At 34.7% G+C, this 12,620-nt stretch overlaps 1 pseudogene; it reads left to right on the forward strand.

Annotated features, from left to right (window-relative positions):
• Window positions 1-10,685: 10,685 nt before the first annotated feature.
• LOC139037869 (tigger transposable element-derived protein 1-like) lies at window positions 10,686-12,295 on the forward strand (annotated as a pseudogene).
• The last annotated feature ends 325 nt before the right edge of the window (window positions 12,296-12,620 follow it).

A 12,620-nucleotide genomic window follows, 5' to 3' on the forward strand; every position in this document is an offset into this window, starting at 1 on the left:
AGTGTAGTAATATAAAATCTAGTTTTAATCACATAAATGTCTATTTTATTTATCCCATTCTAAATAACCATCCAAAGAATTTTTTTAATTCATTTGCAATAACTCCTTTAAAAAAAAATTTTCTCATTGAAATAATAGTTAGACATTTTTTTCCAAGTTTTTTGCTGATATTCTTAATTGCTCTTATTAGCATCTGTAAGCCCATTGAGAAGGCCTCAATGAAGCTTCCTAAATAGGTTTTTCTCTTTTAAAAAGTTCTTAGGTTAATTTGACTTTTAAAAGAGCACCTAAACATACTGAACCTGAAACAGTCTCCAGGGATGGTAGGCAAGCACTGAGCATTTGCTCTATTAGCATACGAGGGAAAGACTTAACATACAATGAAAAATAGATGCCAGTTTTCAAACTATGCTCCAGCAGAGAATATTTGTGAGCCTGATCTGTTAATACTGTTCTCTAGAATGATTAATTCTCTGAAGACATCAATATTCTAAGTTGTTTTCAATCCATACCATTTCTTTTCCCCTTCTCTATTATATTTTCAGAAACTTGGCCTTGTGCAGAGATTGTGGGAATTTTTGTTTTGTTTTGTTTGTCTTTGAAGACCTATATTTATAGCATTTGCTCAGAGGGCATTCATTTGAATTATCACTGAAAAGGTTGCCGTCAGAGGGGGGAAACATTTGAGAATGATTCAGTACAACATGCCCTTTTGTCTAACAAGAAGCTGCTTCTCCATCACTCTTAAGTTTGCAGCTCAGAGAGAGCAGCAAACATGTTCAATTATTCATGTTTTCTAATTAAGCCTTGTTGATTGCACCTAAATGGAAACTTTATTTTGAATAGATTGTATTCTTAATGTTTTTCACTAGAACAATAATTTGTCTGAGAGTAACCTAAGCTTCTTTAGGATCCTGAGTAACTGGCTAGTGCGGCTTTGTGATAGATATTACACATAGATATGTGTGCCTATCTATAATATCTATATTAACATATAGGCATTAGCATCACTGACTCACTGGACATGAATCTGAACAAACTCTGGAAGATGGTGATGGACAGGGAAGCCTGACGTGCTGCAGTCCATGGGGCTGCAGAGTCATGCAAGATTTAGTGACTAAACAGGAGCAACATAGGTATTACTTGTCATGCTGAAGTCTTCCAAATTGTTTACTTCATGTCTTATTCAGAGGTGACAGTGAATATTCTTTCTGCTAATGACCTTTTAGTTATTGTCAGTATTTCAAAATTAAAGAAATGACAGAGCCAGATTCTGTTGCTGTGCAGTTATTCAGCAGTCACTGCAAGATATACTAAAATCACATTTCTTTCAACACTGAGCAAAATGATCTGAATTATTATATTTATGTACTTTTCTTTTTTGTTTCTGTGTGGATTAAAAGTGTATCATACATAGACTGGCCAGCCATCATTATTTTGGGCAGTATTCATCATAAAAAATATTTGGCTTTAAACATGAATATTTCTTCATTATCATTTTCTATTATAGTCAACTAAGGTAAGTTTTCCAAAGGGCTCACAGATGTATGTTTGCTCAAAATGATGAAATTTAAATTATTTTGAGACCAGGTCCTGAAATCAAAATGATTGCATTCATTTCTTACAATTATATTCTTGCCTCTATTTAACTTTCTTGATCTTCTTAATATATTTTCTTTATCATATGTCTTCTATAATTAGTATAACTATAAAGTGAGTATATTAAACTATACCTATTTAAACCTATTTAAAGTACATTCATAAATGTTTGAATATCATCCACTGAAAAGTTTGAAATGAATATACTAGTACTAGTTCATCTGAACAATAAAACATTGACAAATAAAGTTCTGATTCATCCATTTTGGCTAACACGATTAATCAGAATACATAGAAATTGTCCACTCTGTTACTTTGCAGAAAATATTCAAGTTTTAGTGTTTCCAGAAAGTAAATTATCTTTGTAGAGTGTGTTTTGCTATTAGAAGTATATTTTTTTCTTATTAATTTCTGTAGAATTTATGATGATTAAAGATGTATCATAAATAAAATGATAGATTGTTACTAAAGATGAAACTTTGTGATATATTTGATATGCATATATCTGTTATAATTACTACATTTTCTCAGATTCATATTTATATTAATATGTAAAATATAGGGCAGGCTTCTCTACTTGTTCAGAGGTAAAGAATCCACCTGCCAATGCAAGAGATGCAAGTCCTATACCTGGGCTAGGAAGACCCACTGGAGCAGGAAATGGCAAACCACTTCAGTATTCTTGCCTGGAAAACCCCATGGACAGAGGAGCCTGGCAGACTACAGTCTATAGGTCACAGAGTCAGACATGAGTGAGCACACAAAATACAAAGCATTGAAACAGAATTCAAAAAGTGTTTAGAAATTACTTAAATTTTATTTAACTTGGGAAATAGAATTTAAAACAGTCTGAATATTTTCTGCATATGTTAATTTTTTCAACACAATTTAACATTTAACTTTCAAGGGAAATATCAATCATTTCACTTTATGATGGAAACACAGTGTGAAGAAACCTTCACTTTTAGACAGATTTATATATGACCTTAACCAGATTAATATATTTTTAAATGATTGAAGTATTATATACCACCTTTTAAGAAAGAAATTGTTGTATACAGTCAAGTAGCATTAAAATAATACTAGAGTAAAATCAAATATGAAAGCATATAGCATTATCATTGAAAATTAAGTAGTTTAAAGAAGACAGGATAGATTTTCTGGGGATATATTTATCTCATCCTCCATATCTCTAATTACTTTTGATTAAGTTCTTCAAATTAGTCCAGGGATAATACATAAGAAACACCACCTAAGAAAGAACTGATTAAATGCTATTTGAAAAAACATGTCTTTAGAGCAGAACTACTTTTTAAAACATTCTACAAATTTATTTATTTATTAAGATAAAATTGTGTAATAGATAACTCTGAAGTAGATGAAACCCTTTATTGCAGAAATGTTATAATGCTGAGGAGAATTATCAGACATTCTTGAGTCTTATTTTCTTACCTATTGCAATGCTATTTACAAATAATATTGACTGATTTAAATAGGGCTAGATGATAACAATCATTCATACTGTTTTAGGATGTCTACAGTAAATTAAATATCTAGAATTTAATTTGAATTTGGACTCTGTTTATAATACTTGTTTATACTGCAGATGAAAAAAACTTGTAAAATGGATTTTCTGAATTCTTTTTGACCTTTTTACATAGATTTTTGCAAAGGCTGTGGGACATTTTCAGAATGTGCTCTAATTGTATTTTTTGTTATACAGTTTTTAAGATATTATTGTTAGGGAAAACTTAGGCCAGCATTTTTATCTTTCTTAATCTTCAACTTATTAGGGTAGATTTAGTGTTCATGCAACTATATAATATATACCAAACTATGAAATAACACTATGAATTTATATTTTATTTAAACCATACATCTCTGAAAATACATATTATTAACCTCAATATATATGTGTGGGACCCAAAGGAATGTAGTCAGATTCATACAAGTACAGTGTAAAAAGCTTGATCTTACTATTTTATAAGTCCATTATATCCTAGCCACCTCCTAAATCTATGACCTCCTATCCTCACACTTGAAGCTCAGTGATTAACAAATGACTTGATTTTTTTTCTCTTCTTTAGAGGAAAAATTCTAGACTCTTAATTATATCCAAATAGATGTACTACTCCTGCATACAACCTTGTTTATCTCCATCTATATGTCCTTTGAAATATGTATCTTACAAGTTAGTTTGGTTACAATTGGAGCATTCTCCTGTCTGTCAGTGAAGTTTCCTCTTTATTTGAAAATCATTCTCCTACTGGTATCTAAATACTCTTTCCTAGTTTTTCTTCCCACCACTCCATTAGTACAATCAAATCCCTTTCAGAGATTCCTATTACACAGTCTTACCATTACACAGTTATTTCTCAAAGCTTCCCATTTTATAGACATACTCTTATGGGGTTATCTCATTAACTACAATCAGGGATTCAAATGTTTACTACTAACTCATACTTTTCCTCCTCCTCTCTAGATTCACATTCTGATTGCTTAGGGATAGCAAAACTATTACATCAAAAGCCAAATACAATCACATCTTCCATGATTTCTTGTGCTTTTGTGTTTCCTACTCAATAAACATAACCATGTACTCATAGCCAAGTCCTACACCTTAGAGTTATCTTTGACTTCTTCCTTTCCCATTTATTTTCTTATTATATTAAATTAGTATCATAAAGCTGTTTAATGTAACAACAACTCTTCTTTGTATTAAAGGTTCAGTGGTAACACTGCCGTCCAGGAGATTTCACTCTACGTGATGAGACATATTTTAAACAAATAATTTCACACATACACACATGAATACCATGAAAATAAGCTATGTTATAAATCTAGACCACTATATTTAAAATAAAATGCCTTCTCATATTAAAAAAAAAGAAAACAACAATTTAGAATGAGAGAGACAATACTGCAGGACAGCAAATAATGAAACATTCAACCTATTAGAGGAGATCAGGAAAGGCTTTTTTAGAGGAAGAGAAACTTGAGCCAAAATCTAAAGCATAAGTTTTAAATTTACTGATTGTGGGATGGAAAAGAGAGACTTCTAGGCAGGGAATTTTAAGTATAAAGGCTGTCAGGTCAGAGAAAACATAGAGAGTGAGAGAAACTAAAGGAAGGCCAGAGTTACTAGAGGGAAAGAAGCCTGGGAAAGTGTGATGACAGATTAGGAAGAGGAGAATAAAGGAGCAGAACATGAATATTCTATGGAACTTATCAAGATTCTGTGAGAACAGTAAACTATTTGCAGGTTTTAGGCAAGGAGGTAATATAATTATGCTTTTCAAAACATCCTCACATATAGTTAACAATTATGTTTATTTCTATTTACATTTAAATATGACTTGCATTTGTCCCCTCATTCTTTGTCATTGCCCTTCTCATTTTTGTTGCAATAGTATCCTACCTTATTTTCCTGTCTCTATTCTTTCTCTGCCAAGGCATCTCCTTATTGTCCTTGGGAAAATGACTAAATGTCCTTCTTTACATAGAGTAGTTGTGTGTAGAACTTTCTAAAGTATATCAATCCATGGAGAAGTTTTGAGAAGAAAGGATTTCATCAAGTTCACGGTCAACATAAATTTGAGAAGTGCCCCATAATATATCCCTTACTTGGTAGTTAACAGTGCAAATCCTGCAGAGATGACTTTAATTGCTTTTGTTTAATCAAGTGTTTCCCAAGGTCAATTGACCTGGTCTGTTACAGAACCAATTTTGGGTCTGCTTGCTGTACATGCAGAAAAACCAATCTACTGATAACAGGTTGTGACAAAGAAAAGTACAGCATTTATCATAAGGCCAAACAAGGAGAATGGGCGGCTCATGCTCAAAAGATTAAAAACTTCATGATTCTTTTGAGCATGAGCTCTCAGGAAAGGGTTTTTAAACACATGTTAGAAAAAGGGTTTTGGGGTGCATGGCCAGCTCATACTTAATCTCTGATTGGTTAATGGTGAGGTAACAGGATGATGTTTTGGGAATCTCAATTATCAACCTGCTGATTCCAACTGATGATCTGGGATCTAAATGTTGGTGGTCAGCATTCAGTTAACTTCCTCCCTGGTGGGGACTTCAGTACCTGCAAAACAACTTATGGATATGGCTCAGGATATTGTCTATAAACTTGGAGCAGGGATTGAATGTCTTTGACTTTGTTTTATGACTAAACCATTATCATTTTGTCTTGCTTGACTGTTGTCCTTTGTTTCTGCATTTTCTCACTTCACTTATTAAATCTGATAATTGGGAATCAGAGAAGGTTTAGGGGGCAAAAGTTTTTCACAAAATAAGGTGGGTATATGGGGTTAGAGGTCTGTTCCTAGGAAGGTCCCATATGGTCCTGGTCAGTTTCAAGTCTTCCTCTTTCTCCTATTAAGAATTACTAACATCTTTCAATACCAATACTCTTTGAAACTTATTTTGAATCATTTCCTACAGCATGAAGACTAAACTCCCCAATAAGACATTCAGGGTTCTACTTTATTGATTTGCTTCCTTCTTTCCATTATAGTTTCAATCACAACATATGTTCAGTTACAGAGCTGTAGGACTATCCACAGTCCCCTGAACTTCCCCTATGCTATTTCACAATATGTTTTTCTTCAAAATGCTCCTGCTATTTTGTACTTGGCTAGCCTCTATTCCAAACAATTCAGTTGCCAAGTTCATTGAGATTCCTTCCCTTATTTTCAATCAGACTTAAGGATTTTCCTCTTGGGCATATACTTATTTTAAATTCATTACACTTTGTTGCTTACTCCTAAAAATCTAATAGTAAAGAGTAAACTCTCTCAGGGCCAAGACTACTCTTCTTTTCTTTGTATCCTCATTTATTAGCACTGTGTCTGGAATAAAAATAAGTTGCAAAACAAATGTCTATTAAATAAATAAACAAATGTAAAGACCCAAACCATGACTAATAGCACATTAAGGAGACATAAGGCAAAGTTCCATTCCTCAATAAGCCTGTAATTTAATGAGACTGAAAGACTAATGACTATAGCAAAAAGAAGATTAAGGAAAATCCTTTGAGGAAAGTTTGAACTTCATATATGGCTGGATGAACTGGAGGAAGATCCCTGGAGTTCAGTTCAGTTCAGTTCAGTCATTCAGTCATGTCTGACTCTCTGCGACCCCATGGACCACAGCACGCCAGGCCTCCCTGTCCATTGCTAACTCCTGGAGTTTATTCAAACTCATGTCCATTGAGTCGGTGATGCCATCAAAACATCTCATCCTCTGTCCCCTTCTCCTCCTGTCTTCAATCTTTCCCAGCATCAGGGTCTTTTCAAATGAGTCAGTTCTTTGCATCAGGTGGCCAAAGTATTGGAGTTTCAGCTTCAGCATCAGTCCTTCCAATGAATATTCAGGACTGATTTCCCTGGAGTAGGTATTATTTTTTAAAAGGCCTTTATGTCAAATAGATTCAAGGGATTAGATCTGATAGACAGAGTGCCTGAAGAACTATGGACAGAGGTTCGTGACATTGTAAAAGAAGCAGTGATCAAGACAATCCTCAAGAAAAAGAAATGCAAAAAGGCAAAATGGTTGTCTGAGAAGGCCTTACAAATAGCTGAGAGAAAAAGAGAAGCTAAAGGCAAAGGAGAAAGCGAAAGATATACCCATTTGAATGTAGAGTTCCAAAGAATAGTAAGGAGAGATAAGAAAGCCTTCCTCAGTGTCAATGCACAGAAATAGAGGAAAATAATAAAATGGGAAAGACTAGAGATCTCTTCAAGAAAATGAGAGATACCAAGGGAACATTTCACACAAAGACGGGCACAATAAAAGGCAGAAATGGTATGGACTTAACAGAAGCAGAAGATATTAAAAAGAGGTGGCAAGAATAACAGCAGAACTGTTGAAAAAAGATCTTCATGACCCAGACAACCACAATGGTGTCATCACTCACCTAGAGCCAGACATCCTGGAATGAGAAGTCAAGTGGACCTTAGGAAGCATGTGATGCAAAGAAGTGACTCATTTGAAAATATCTTGATGCTAGGAAAGATTGAAGGTGGAAGGAGAAGGGGAAGGCAGAGCTTAAGATGGTTGGATGGCATCACCGACTCAATGGACATGAGTTTGAGTAAACTCTGGGAGTTGGTGATGGACACGGAAGCCTGGTGTGCTGTGGTCCATGGGGTTGCAAAGAGTTGGACATGACTGAGTGACTGAACTGAACTGAACACCCTACAGTATCTCTGCAGAAGAAAAATGGATATTCTGTGTGGACTGGGATGTGCAAAGTTATGTATCCCCAGGATACAAAATCTACACCAGTTTATGTGGTGTACAGGTACAGGATTTCTTTTCAGAATCAGAATTATATGTTTTATGATGATGATGAACCTAGGAGGAATGTGAAAATGGGACTATCATGAATATTAAATTTTAAAAAGATTCAACCAACAGGATTGACTTTAGAAGAGCCTGGGCATGAATAGACTAGTTAGAATGCATATAACAACATTCTAGGTCAGGGAATGACAAAAGTTTTCTATGAAAGGCCAGATAGCAAACAGTTTCATCTTGGCAGGCAGGTCACAGCATCTCTGTCACAACTACTCAACTCTGTTGGTAAAGAGCAAAAGCAGTCACAGACAAAGTGAAATGAATGAGCATGTCTATGCTCCAATAAAACTTTACTTACATAGGAAATAGCAGCCTGGGTTTTTCTTGGAGACCACAGCTTATAAGGTGAAAGTTAACAGATGTCTGAACTCACCTAGCATTGCCAATGGAAATGAAGGCATGCCTTAAGGAAACCATAGAAGTGGAATATATAACATTTTTCTCCATGCATGTGGGTGGCAAAGAAGGAAAAGGCTTAAAAACGATATAAACAGTTGAGACTCAGTCACTAGAAGGCTGATGGTGTCACAGACAGAAATAGGCATGTAAAGAAAAAGGCTATTTGGAGAGCAAAGATGATTATAATGGCGAAGCCAGTTAACAGAGGAAAGCTTGCACAGTGATAGGAGCAGTCAGTTCCATTAAACTGTGAACAATACTGAAAACTCCAAAAGTCTGTACTTGGCAATGAGTTTTCATAAATTTGTTCCAACTTTTCAATTTTCACATTATAAATAATGAAGAAGTATATGAGTTTCCTTAATAGTACAGCATGACTGATGTGGTTTTCTTAGCATTCTATACAGAATGCATTGCTCTTTCACCCACTCATCTGGGATATAAAACAAAGTGTGCTATTATAGAAAGCATTTATTTTAGAAATAATAATCTATTTTTTGCTATAAATAAGTCTACAATGTATGTTGCTTGACAAATGTGACCTTATTCTGTTTTCTTTATTCAGGACTTTAAGAGGATTTAATTTTGAAGGTAAGCAGCCAAACTAAAATAAGATTAACTATAAACTATTTTTCTCCATTTCTTTTCCTGAACAGGCAAATGTTACTATGCATTTCAATTAGAAATGTACTTGTCAGGTGGGAAGGAAGAAGGAATATAATGAGTCAGCAATGGAAGAGAACAGACTTCTTTACCGAGTCTGCTTCCTGAAGAAAAAAAAATAAAATCTAGAAATGAATTATTCAAAGCCAAACTGAAACTAGTCAGCAACAATGAAATAGGGTTCAATACACCTGAAACCTGTTTGAGGGAATGAGCTTAACTTCTACTTCTTAAATTTCTATAACATTTCCTTGTTAAAACAAGAGTCAAAAAAAATTCTACTTCATTTTAAGGGGCCTTTGAACATTGCTATTGTTATTCTCTATGGCACGGAAAGCTTTTCCTTTGTTAAAAACCGTGATCCTAGCTGTAACATAATATACCTGGGACTCAGCTGCTCATGGCTTTTAAAAATTTTCTGTCTCTTATTTTCTCCATTACCGTTTAACCCCATTTTTAGTAACCTCTCTCAAAGATCTATTGGGACTTTAGAAACAATACAGGAGTCCTATCCCAAGTGGGAACATGGATCCAGAATGTTTTCCTCCTATTGTGAGTCAAACTGAATGCCCTCTTCAGATAAAAACCTGTTATATATTAAACACTCCAATTAAAATCTGTTCGCTTGGGATTTTTAAAGAAAAATTATAAAAGGCTGCGTGCTATGTATTTAAAAATCTATTCCTGGACATGTGTAGTGATATTCAAAATACCACTTGCCTATGTCTCCTCTCGTCTTGTTCTATTAAATGAAATAAAATGAATCATTTAGCAAATTTGGAGTGATGCTAGGTTATAACTTATTCTATTATTCTACAGACAGATCTGAATGTATCTGATATATCATATTAACTACACTAAGGAAATATTTAAAACTGAAAAAGACAATGAAAATAATGGCCATATGTGCTGGGAGAATAATAATGGCCATATCTGCTGACATCTGATAGGTTTCTTATATAAATACATGTCTTCCATGTTGTCCTAAACTTCCTGATGTTTTTGGGGCAACTGAAAATACAGTCAACTTTAAATTCAAAATGAAAAATAATACCCGATGCTAGGATGCAGTGTTTAAGATTTTCAAATTAGGTAAATTATATAAATGTTTCAAAAGACATGAAGTATAAACAAATTATACAAAATATAATAACAATCATGAACTGGGATATGAACACCCTTGGGAGGGTCAGGAGATTTTTTCCAATTGGTATATGTGCAGAGGTAGTTTTAAGGAAATCAGTCTCCAGGTTTTCAATCTCTATATGTACAGGCCTATCTCATTTTCTTGTGCTTCATTGCTATTGTGCTATTTACAAATTGAAGGTTTGTGGCAACCTTGATTCATGTCAGTCTATCAGTGCCATTTTCCCAACAGCATTTGCTCACTTCATGACTCTGAAATTACATTTTGGTAATTCTCATGGTATTTCAAACTTTTTCATTATTATTATTTTTATATATTTTATGATGATCTGTGATCAGTGACCTTTGATGTGACTATCATAACTAATTTAGCACATCACAAAATGAGCCAATATTAGACCTAATTCATAAATATTGTGTATATTCTGACTGCTACACTGACCAGCCATTCCCCTGTATCTCTCCCTCTCCTTGGGCCTCCCTATTCCCTGAGTCACAAGAATATTGAAAGTATGTCAGTTAGTAAGTCTACAAAGGATTGTACATGTTCAAGCGAAAGGAAGAGTCACATGTCTCTTGCTTCAAATCAAAAGCTAGAGATGATGAGGTTTAGTGAGAAAGGTATATCTAAAGCCAACACAGGAAGAAAGCTAAGCCTCTTGCACCAAACAGCAAAGCTGTGAGTGCAAAGGAAAAGTTCTTTGAAAAAAGTGCTACTCTAGTGATAACATGAATAATAAGGCAAAACAGCCTTGTTGCTGATATGGAGAAATTGTGAGCGGCCAGAAGAGAAGGCCAAACCAGTCACAACATTCCTTCAGCCAAAGCCTAATCCAGAGCAAGGCCCTAAATCTCTTCAATCCTACAAAGCCTGAGAGAGGCGATGAAGCTGCAGAAGTAAAGTTTAACGCTAGTAGAGATTGATTCGTGAGGTTTAAGAACAGAGACCATCTCCATAACATCAAAGTGCAAGGTGGAGTAGCAAATGCTGATGTAGAAGTAGCATCTAATTATCCAGATCTAACTAAGATAATTAATGAAAGCGGCTACACTAAACAACAGATGTTTGATGCAAGTGAAACTCCTATTGGAAGGAGATTTCATCCCGGACTTTTGTAACTAAAGAGAAGCCAATGCCTGGCTTCAAATCAAGCGACAGGCTGGCTCTCTTGTTAGGGGTTCATGAAGTTGATGACTTTTCATTTTTCATTTACCATTCCAAATATCTCAGAATCCTTAAGAATTATGCTAACCCTACTCTGCCTGTCTTCTCTAAATGGAGCAACAAAGCCTAAATGACAGCAATCTGTTTGCATGGTTTACTGAACATTTTAAGCCCACTGATAGGACTTAATGATAAAAAATATATATAATTTCCTTCAAATACAGCTGCTCACTGACAGTGCACCTGGTTACTCAAAATCCCTGGTAAAGATGTACAATAAGGTTAGTGTTGCTTTCATGCCTGCTAACTAGCACAGCATCTTTTCTGCAACCCATGAATCAAGGAGTAGTTTTGACGTTCTAGTCTTATTATTTAAGAAATAAATTTGTAAGAAAATTGCTGCTATACATAGTGATTTTCTGATGGGCAAAGTCAATCAACAACCCTCTGGGAAGAATTCAGTATTCTAGATGCCATTAAGAACATTCATGATTCATGGAAAAATTCAAAGTATCAATGTACACAGGAGTCTGGAAGAAGTTGATTCTAAGCCTCATGGATGTCTTAAAGGAGCTCAAGACTTCAGTGGAAGAAGTAACTGCAGATGTGGTAGGAACAGCAAGAGAATTAGAATTAGAAGTGAAGCCTGAAGATATGACTGAATTGCTGCCACCTCATGATAAAACCTTAGCAGATGAACAAAGAAAGTGGTTTCTTGAGACAGCAACTACTCCTGAAGACGATGCTTTGAAGACTGTTGAAAATAAAACAAGGGATTTAGAATATTATATATACTTGTTTGATAAAATAGTGGCAGGGTTTGAGAGGGCTGACTCCAATTTTATAAGTTCTATTGTAAATAAAATGCTACCCAACAGCATTGCATGCTAGAGAGAAATATTATGTAAAAAAGGAAAGTCAATTTATGTGGCAAATTTCATTGTTGTCTTGTTTTAATAAATTGCTGCAGCTACTCTGTCAGCAAACGCCACCCTAATAAGTCAGCAGCCATTAACACAAGCAAAGCTGAAGACTCAGATGATAGTTGGCATTTTTTAGTAATAAAGTGTCTTTTCATTAAGCCATGTACATTGTTTTAGACATAATGCTATTTCACACAATAGACTATGGCATAGTATAAACATTACTTTTGCATGAACTGGGAAACAAACAAACAAAAAAAAACTGTGACTCACTTTATGTTGAGATACTCCCTCTACTGTGGTAGTCTGGAACCAGACCTGCAATATCTCCCAGGTTATAGGCAACTGTATTTTTTCCA

This window comes from Odocoileus virginianus, chromosome 12, assembly GCF_023699985.2.
Source record: "Odocoileus virginianus isolate 20LAN1187 ecotype Illinois chromosome 12, Ovbor_1.2, whole genome shotgun sequence".
Taxonomy (NCBI): domain Eukaryota; kingdom Metazoa; phylum Chordata; class Mammalia; order Artiodactyla; family Cervidae; genus Odocoileus; species Odocoileus virginianus.